This window comes from Trachypithecus francoisi, unplaced genomic scaffold (genome assembly GCF_009764315.1).
Source record: "Trachypithecus francoisi isolate TF-2019V2 unplaced genomic scaffold, Tfra_2.0 Lachesis_group15, whole genome shotgun sequence".
Lineage (NCBI taxonomy): Eukaryota > Metazoa > Chordata > Mammalia > Primates > Cercopithecidae > Trachypithecus > Trachypithecus francoisi.
Window position 1 is genome coordinate 995,756 of NW_022681460.1, and position 9,168 is coordinate 1,004,923.

The following is a 9,168-nucleotide window of genomic DNA, read 5'->3' on the forward strand; positions in this document are numbered from 1 at the left end:
GGGCTGGAGCCTACCTTTTCCAAGCACGAGATCATGTGAAAAGTGTGGATATTGGCCAGGCACAGTGGCTCACTCCTGTAATCCCAGCATATGGGAAGGCCAAGGTGGGAGGATTGCTCTAGCCCAGGAATTTGAGACCAGCCTGAGCAACATGGCAAGACTCCATCACCTAAAAAAAAAAAAGGAGAAAATTGTGGATCCAATGTACAAATTGGGATTTTTCTAGCAGGGAGGCAGGGTGTGCACTTGTGGGAGGCAAGCAATACCTGTGATAATCAGTATGATTTTCGTCATTACAACCAAAACTGAAAACAACCATGTCAACTTGACCAGTAAAAATACCTATTAGTTGAATTATCTATAAACAAGAAGATAAAAATGGTAGAGGAGGTTTTTTTTTTTTTTCCACTTAGGTTTTATAATGAGTTGGTGTCAGTTTCCACTTATGAGAGTTAAGGAGCTGAACTAAGATTCCTGCCTGAATAGATCCAAATGGAGTTTGGCTGAGGGAGTGCATGAAAATTTGGTCAGAATTACTCTTAGAAAATCACCTCAGTCCGGGCATGGTGGCTCACGCCTGTAATCCCAGCACTTTGGGAGACTGAGGCAGGCGGATCATGAGGTCAGGAGATCGAGACCATCCTGGCTAACATGGTGAAACCCCGTCTCTACTAAAAATACAAAAAATTAGCCGGGCTGTGGCGGGGGCCTGTGGTCCCAGCTACTCGGGAGGCTGAGGCAGGAGAATGGCGTGAACCTGGGAGGCGGAGCTTGCAGTGAGCTGAGATCCGGCCACTGCACTCCAGCCTGGGCGACAGAGCGAGACTCCGTTTCCAAAAAAAAAAAAAAAAAAAAAAAGAAAGAAAATCACTCCAGCTCCCTCCTGCTGCCCAGTGAGGAAGGTGCGTTGCTTTCCCTTTGCCTTGCACCGTGATTGTAAGTTTCCTGAGGCCTCCCAGCCACGCGAAACTAGGGGTGAGGCCAAGACTGCCAACTAGAAGCAGCACCGTATGGGAGGCTCCTATGGGAAAAAAACATAAGCATGTGGATCCTTCACCAGCAACCAAGGTAGCCAGGTTCTCTCATCAAAATTGACTAGAAGGCTGGCATGACCCATGGAGAGAAGGAAGAGCAGTGTGGTGCCGTAACCCACCTGAGAGCCACATGGGGAAGGGGAACCCCCTTCCCCCAAGCCAAGGGAGGTGGTGAGTAAGCTGCTACCCAGCCAGGGAAACTGCTTTTTCCACGGAACTGTGCAACCCACAGATCGGAAGATTCCACTTGCAAACCCATGCCACTGGGGCTTAGCATCACAATCCTGGAACGTGCAGATTCTTACAGCCTCTCAACTGGAGTCTGCTTAAGCTTACCGAACTCCCATGGGGAAGGGTGGCCAGCACTGGCTGTGGCTGCCTGATGTCTAAGCAATTTGAGCTCCTTGTGAGAGGGGCAGCAGCCAGCACTGGGACTTGCAACTGCCTAATATGCTAACCCCCAGGGTAGGGGAAGGGTGGCACCCATTTCTATAGTTCCAGGCTGCGCTTTTCCCCTGCTGGAGCCAGGCAGGCTGGACAGCTTGGTCCCAAGACTTGTCCCCACAGCCCAACACACCAGTTGTGGCAGTCTGCAGCCAGAGTGCCTCTTCAGGTCTAACTCTGACCCATCCTTCCTCAGTAGGCGGGGCTTTCCTGCAGGACCTCCAATAACTTCAGCCAGAGGCTCAGGGACAGAATTTGGATCTCCCTGGGCCTGAGCCCCTAGTGGGAGGGGTGGCTGTAGTCTCTGTGGACCAGCAGGCGTAGCCTCTCCTCCTGGTAGTTCTGAGGAATCCAGGCAGCCCAGACAAGTGGGTTCCCCCCAGTGAAACACATCCTTCCTTAAGGAACAAATGCCTCATTAAATGGGTCCTGCTCCCCATCAACTGGGTGAGACCCTCCAACAGGGGTTGTCAGGTACCCTCTACAGGAGTGATCCTATTGGCATCAGGTTGGGCCTCTCAAGGTCAGAGGTCCCAGAAAGAGGAGCAGGCACGCATCTTTGCTGCTCTCCAGCTTCCCTGAGTGACATCTCCAGGCATAAGAGCAAATCAGATGAGTAGGGACTGAAGTTCACCCCAGCAAACTGCAGCAGCCCTACAGAAGAGGGGTCTGACTATTTAAAGAGAAACAAACAAGCAGAAAATGACAACAACAGCATCAGCAACAACAACAACAACAAAAGGCCCCCACAAAAACCCCATCTAAGGGTCAGCAGCCTCAAAGACCAAAATTAGACAAACTCATGAAGATGAGAAAGAATCAATGAAAAAATGCTGAAAACCCGAAAGGCCAGAGTGCCTGTTTTCCTCCAAATGATCACAGTGTCTCTCCATCAAGGGCACAGACCTGGACGGAGGATCAGATGGACGAATTGATAGAAGTAGACTTCAGAAGATGTGTAATAAAAAATTATAATGAGCTAAAGGAGTATGTTCTAACACAATGGAAAGAAGCTAAGAACCTTGATAAAAAGTTAGAGGAATTGCTAACTAGAATAACCAGCTTAGAGAAGAACATAAACAACCTGATAGAGCTGAAAAACACAGCATGAGAACTTCGTGAAGCATACACAAGTATCAACAGCTGAATCGACCAAGCGGAAGAAAGGATATCAGAGTCTGAAGACCACCTTACTGAAATAAGATATACAGACAAGAGTAGAGAAAAAAGAATGAAAAGGAATGAGCAAAGCCTTCAAGAAATATGGGACTTCATAAAGAGACCAAACCTACGATTGATTGGAGTACCAGAAGGAGATGGGGAGAATGGAAACAAGCTGGAAAACACACTTCAGAATATTATCCAGGAGAACTTCCCCAACCTAGCAAGACAGGCCAATATGTAAATTCAGGAAATACAGACAACACCATTAAGATACTCCATGAGAAGATCAACCTCAAGACACATAATTGTTAGATTCTCCAAGGTCAAAATGAAGGAAGACCTGTTAAGGGCAGCCAGAGAGAAAGGCCAGGTCACATACAAAGGGTAGCCCATCAGACTAACAGCGGACATCTCAGCAGAAACTCTATAAGCCAGAAGAGATTGGGGGTCAATATTCAACATTCTTAAAGAAGATAATTTTCAACCAGAATTTCATATCCAGCCAAACTAAGCTTCATAAGCGAAGGAGAAATAAAATCCTTTCCAGACAAGCAAATGCCGAGGGATTTTGTTACCACCAGGCCTGCTCTGCAAGAGCTCCTGACAGAAGCACTAAATATGGAAAGGAAAAGCTGGTAGCAGCCACCTCAAAAACACGCCAAAATATAAAGACCAATGACACTATGAAGGGATTGGATCAACTAGTGTGCAGAATAATCAAATAGCATCATGATGACAGGATCAAATTCACACATAACAATACTAACCTTAAATGTAAATGGGCTAAATGCCACAAATTAAAAGACACAGACTGGCAAATTGGATAAGGCGTCAACACCTGTCAGTGTGCTGTATTCAGGAGACCCATCTTTCATGCAAAGATACACAGGCTCAAAATAAAGGGATGGAGGAAAATTTACCAAGTAAATGGAAAGCCGCACCCCCCCCCAAAAAAAGCAAAACAAACAAACAAAAAAATGAGGGGTTGCAATCCTAGTCTCTGTCAAAACAGACTTTAAACCAACAAAGATCAAAAAAGGGCACTACGTAATGGTAAAGGGAACAATTCAACGACAAGAGCTAACTATTCTGAATATATATGCACCCAATACAGAAGCATTCAAATTCATAAAACAAATTCTTAGAGACCTACAAAGAGACTTAGACTCCCACACAGTAATAGTGGGAGACCTTCACACCCCACTGTCAGTATTAGACAGATCAATGAGACAGAAAATTAACAAGGATATTCAGGACTTGAACTCAGCTCTGGATCAAGTGGACCTACTAGACGTCTACAGATCTTTCTACTCCAAATCAACAGAATATACATTCTTTCCAGTGCCATATGGCACGTATTCTAAAATCAACCATATAATTGGAAGTAAAGCACTCCTCAGCAAATACAAAAGAACTGAAATCATAACAGTCTTTCAGACCACAGTGCAATCAAATTAGAACTCAGGATTAAGAAACTCACTCAGAACCACACAATTTCATGGAAGTTGAACAACCTGCTCCTGAATGACTCCTGGGTAAATAATGAAATTAAGGCAGAAATCAATAAGTGATTTTAAACCAATGAGAACAAAGATAATGTACCTGAATCTCTGGGACACAGCTAAAGAGGGAAATTTATAGCACTAAATGCCCACATGAGAAAGCTAGAAAGATCTCAAATCAACACCCTAACATCACAATGAAAAGAGCTACAGAGGCAAGAGCAAACTAATCCAAAAGCTAGCAGAAGACCAGAAATAACTAAGATCAGGGAAGAATTGAAGGAGATAGAGACACAATAAACCCTCCAAAAAATCAATAAATCCAAGGAGCTGGTTTTTTGGAAAAAAAAAAAAAAATTAACAAAATAGAAAGACCACTAGCTAGACTAATAAGAAGAGAGAAGAATCACACAGGCACAATAAAAAATGATAAAGGGGATATCACCACTGATCCCACAGAAATACAAACTACCATTAGAGAATGCTATAAACACCTCTACACAAATAAACTAGAAAATCTAGAAGAAATGGATAAATTTCTGAATGCATACACCCTACCAGGACTAAACCAGGAAGAAGTTGAATCCCTGAATAGACCAATAACAAGCTCTGAAACTGAGGCTGTAATTAATAGCCTACCAACCAAAAAAAGCCCAGGACCAGAAAGATTCACAGCTGAATTCTACAAAGAAATACAAAGAGGATCTAGTACCATTCCTTCTGGAACTATTCCAAACAATTGAAAAGGAGGGAATCCTCCCTAACTCATTTTATGAAGCCAGCATCGTCCTGATACCAAAATCAGGAAGAGACACAACAAAAAAAGGAAAACTTCAGGCCAATATCCCTGATGAACATCAATGTGAAAATTCTCAATAAAATACTGGCAAACTGAATCTGGCATTACATCAAAAAACTTATCTACCATGATCAAGTCAGCTTCATCCCTGGGATGCAAGGCTGGTTCAACATATGCAAATCAATAAACATAATCCATCTCATAAACAGAACCAAAGACAAAAATCACATGATTATCTCAATAGATGCAGATTGATAGGGTTGATAAACTTCAACATCTCTTCATGTTAAAAACTCTCAATAAACTATGTATTGATGGAACATATCTCAAAATAATAAGAGCTATTTATGACAAACCCACGGCCAATATCATATTGAATGGGCAAAAACTGGAAGCATTCCCTTGGAAAACAGGTACAAGACAAGGATGCCCTCTCTCACCATTTCCACATAATATTGGAAGTTCTGGCCAGAACAATCAGACAAGAGAAAGAAATAAAAGGTATTCATATAGGAGGAGCGGAAGTCAAGTTGTCTCTGTTTGCAGATGACATTATTTTATATTTAGAAAACCATATCATCTCAGCCCCAAAACTTCTGGAACTGATAAGCAACTTCAGCAAAATCTCAGGATACAAAATCAATGTGCAAAAATCACAAGCTTTCCTTTACACCAACAATAGGTGAGCTGAGAGCCAAATCATGAATAAACTCCCATTCACACTCACTACAAAGAGAATAAAATACCTAGGAATAGAGATAACAAGGGATGTGAAGGACCTCTTCAAAAACTACAAACCACTGCTCAAGGAAATAAGAGAGGACACAAACGAATGGAAAAACATTCCATCCTCATGGATAGGAAGAATTAATATCATGAAAATGGCCACACTGCCCAAAGTAATTTATAGATTCAATGTTATTCCCATCAAACTACCATTGATATTTTTCACAGAATTAGAAAAAAACTATTTTAAATTTCATATGGAATCAAAGAAGACCGCATATAGCCAAGACAATCCTAAGCAAAAAGAACAAAGCTGGAGTCATCATGCTACGTGACTTCAGACTATGCTACAAAGCTACAGTAACCAAAGCAGCATGGTACTGGTACCAAAACAGACATATAGACCAATGGAGCAGAACAGAGGCCTCAGAAATAACACCACACATCTACAACCATCTGACCTTCGACAAACCTGACAAAATTAAGCAATGGGAAAAGGATCTCCTATTCAGTAAATGGTGTTGGGAAAACTGGCTAGCTATATGCAGAAAACTGAAACTGGACCCCTTCCTTATACCTTGTACAAAAAGTAACTTAAGATGGATTAAAGACTTAAATGTAAAATCCAAAACCATAAAAACTCTAGAAGAAAATCTAGGCAATACCATTCAGGACACAGGCATGGGCAAAGACTTCATGACAAAAACGCCAAAAGCAATTGCGACAAAAGCCAAAATTGACAAATGGAATGTAGTTAAACTAAAGAGCTTCTGCGCAGCAAAAGAAACTATCATCAGAGTGAACAGGCAACCTACAGAATGGGAGAAAATTTTTGCAATCTACCCATCTGACATAAGTCTAATATCCATAATTTGCAAGGTACTTAAACGTATTTACAAGGAAAAAATACCCATCAAAAAGTAGGCAAAGGATATGAACAGACACTTCTCAAAAGAAGACATTTACGTGGACAACAAACATATGAAAAAAAGCTCAACATCACTGATCATCAGAGAAATGCAAATCAAAACCACAACGAGATACCATCTCATGCCAGGCAAAATGGTGATTATTATAAAGTCCGGAAACAATGGATGCTGGCAAGGCTGTAGAGAAATAGAAACATTTTTACACTGTTGGTAAGAATGTAAGTTAGTTCAACCACTGTGGAAGACAGTATGGGAATTCCTCCAGGATCTAGAACCAGAAATACTATTTGACCTGGCAATTCCATTGCTGGGTATATACCCAAAGGAATATAAATCATTCTACTATGAAGACACACGCACGTGTATGTTTATTTCAGCACTATTCACAATAGCAAAGACGTGGAACTAACCTAAATGCCCATCAATGATAGACTGGATAAAGAAAATGTGGTACATATACACCGTGGTATACTATGCAGCCATAAAAAGGAATGAGATCATGTCCTTTGCAGGGACATGGATGAAGCTGGAAGCCATCATCCTCAGCAAACTGACACAGGAGTTAAAACCAAACCCCACATGTTCTCACTCATAAGTGGGAGTTGAACATTGAGAACACATGCACACAGAGAGGGGAACAACACACACCAGGGCCTGTTAGGGGTGAGAGTGGAGGGGAGGGAACTTAGAGGATGGGTCAACAGATGCAACAAACCACCATGCCACATGTTTACCTATGTAACAAACCTGGACGTTCTGCACGTATATCCCATTTTTTAAAGAAGAAATAAAGAAAAAAATTTTGATCATTTTCTTACAATTTCTACCGATTCTATTAGTAAACTAAAATTCTCTGAGAGTTTCCTTCTGGCAACTATATATCACAACAACTGTAATTTCATAATAAAATAAAAATATGGTTGGTGAAAAAAATCACTCCACCATTATACAGAGCATACACATGATAGTTGTAGCCAAAAAAATCTCTTAAAAAGGAGCTATTGATGCTCATCTTAACCACAGAAAAAAATAGTAATAACAAACCTATGAAATATGTCATATCACACGGTGTGCCTTCCTGATGAACTTGTCAGGATGAATTAATTGCAAAATATACTACCTGGTAATTGAGTTGACTGCCTCATAGAATTATACCTTTTTCCTAAGGTTTGCATGTGAATTAAATAATATGTAATCAAGTACTTATGCACACTTATTTTTATTATGTTTGACACCTCCAAATTACCTTTAGCTCTGTTTTCTTTCCCTTCTCTAAACCCCCATATATAATTAGTTGTTAAATTCTATAGATTTTAACTTTTTGAAGTGGCTCCAAATAGCTTCAATTTTCCATTTCTGTTATATCTCTAGCCTAGGTACTCACTTCCCTCAAATCTATTTCGATAGCTCCTTTCTTTCATTGATTCATTTATTATTTTTTTGTTCAACAGAATCGTGCATCTACTATGTTCTAGGCACTGTGTGAGATGCAGATTGTATTGTGGTGACAAAAACAGACAAGGATCTTGACCTCACTGAACTTCTTTTGTATTGGGGTGCTGGTATTCAGCAACTACACCTCTAGTAAATGCTTCCAAGAATGAGGCAGGGAGAAAACCCAATGGGCCTATTTTCTTTGCCTTAAGTCTCATCTCCATACCTTACACACAAAACTGATGGAGTTTTCATCTTGGAAGCATAACTTTATATCACTCCTTGCCTCAAAACCCCTCAGTGGCTCTTGATTGCCTTGTGAGTGAATACCAACTCTTCTGCCTACTCTTAAGGTTCTAGATTGTCCATAATGTAATACTCGGCTATTTTCTGAAGTTAAGTGGATTCCAGGTGCCTTATAAAGATCTCAGATCCTAGCAACACTTCTCACTGCCAATCCAACATCTCTCTCACTGCTTCTCCAGATTGGGTGAGATACCCTCCTTTGTCCTCTCATAATATCTTGTATTATTGCCTTTCCTCTAACATAAAACTCCTTTCCTCCTCTTCTTCCCCAATAAGCTATGTTGAGACCTGTACCAAGAAAACCTCTGCCCTGCTATCATCAGCCTCTTTCCTCACTCCACCTAGGCTGTACTTCACCATGATCCTATAAAAGGGTGGAATCACCTGACCCCACCAGACTATCATGCTAAATATTCAGGTACATATACATAACTTTTGAACCACTTGCCCACTGTGAAGATCACTCACATAAAATAACACATAAACATTTCCATCAGTCAAATCTGAACATCCACTCATCTGACTCCTTGCTTCTCTAAGCTTTTCAGGTGGGTTACGGAACTTTCTTTTTTTTTTTTCTTTGAGATGGAGTCTCTCTCTGTTTCCGAGGTTGGAGTGCAGTGGTGTGATCTCAGCTCGCTGCAAGCTCCGCCTCCTGGATTCACGCCATTCTCCTGCCTCAGCCTCCCGAGTAGCTGGGACTACAGGCACCCGCTACCACGCCTGGCTAATTTTTTGTATTTTTAGTATAGACGGGGTTTCACCGTGTTAACCAGGATGGTCTCGATCTCCTGACTTCATGATCTGCCTGCCTCAGCTTCCCAAAGTGT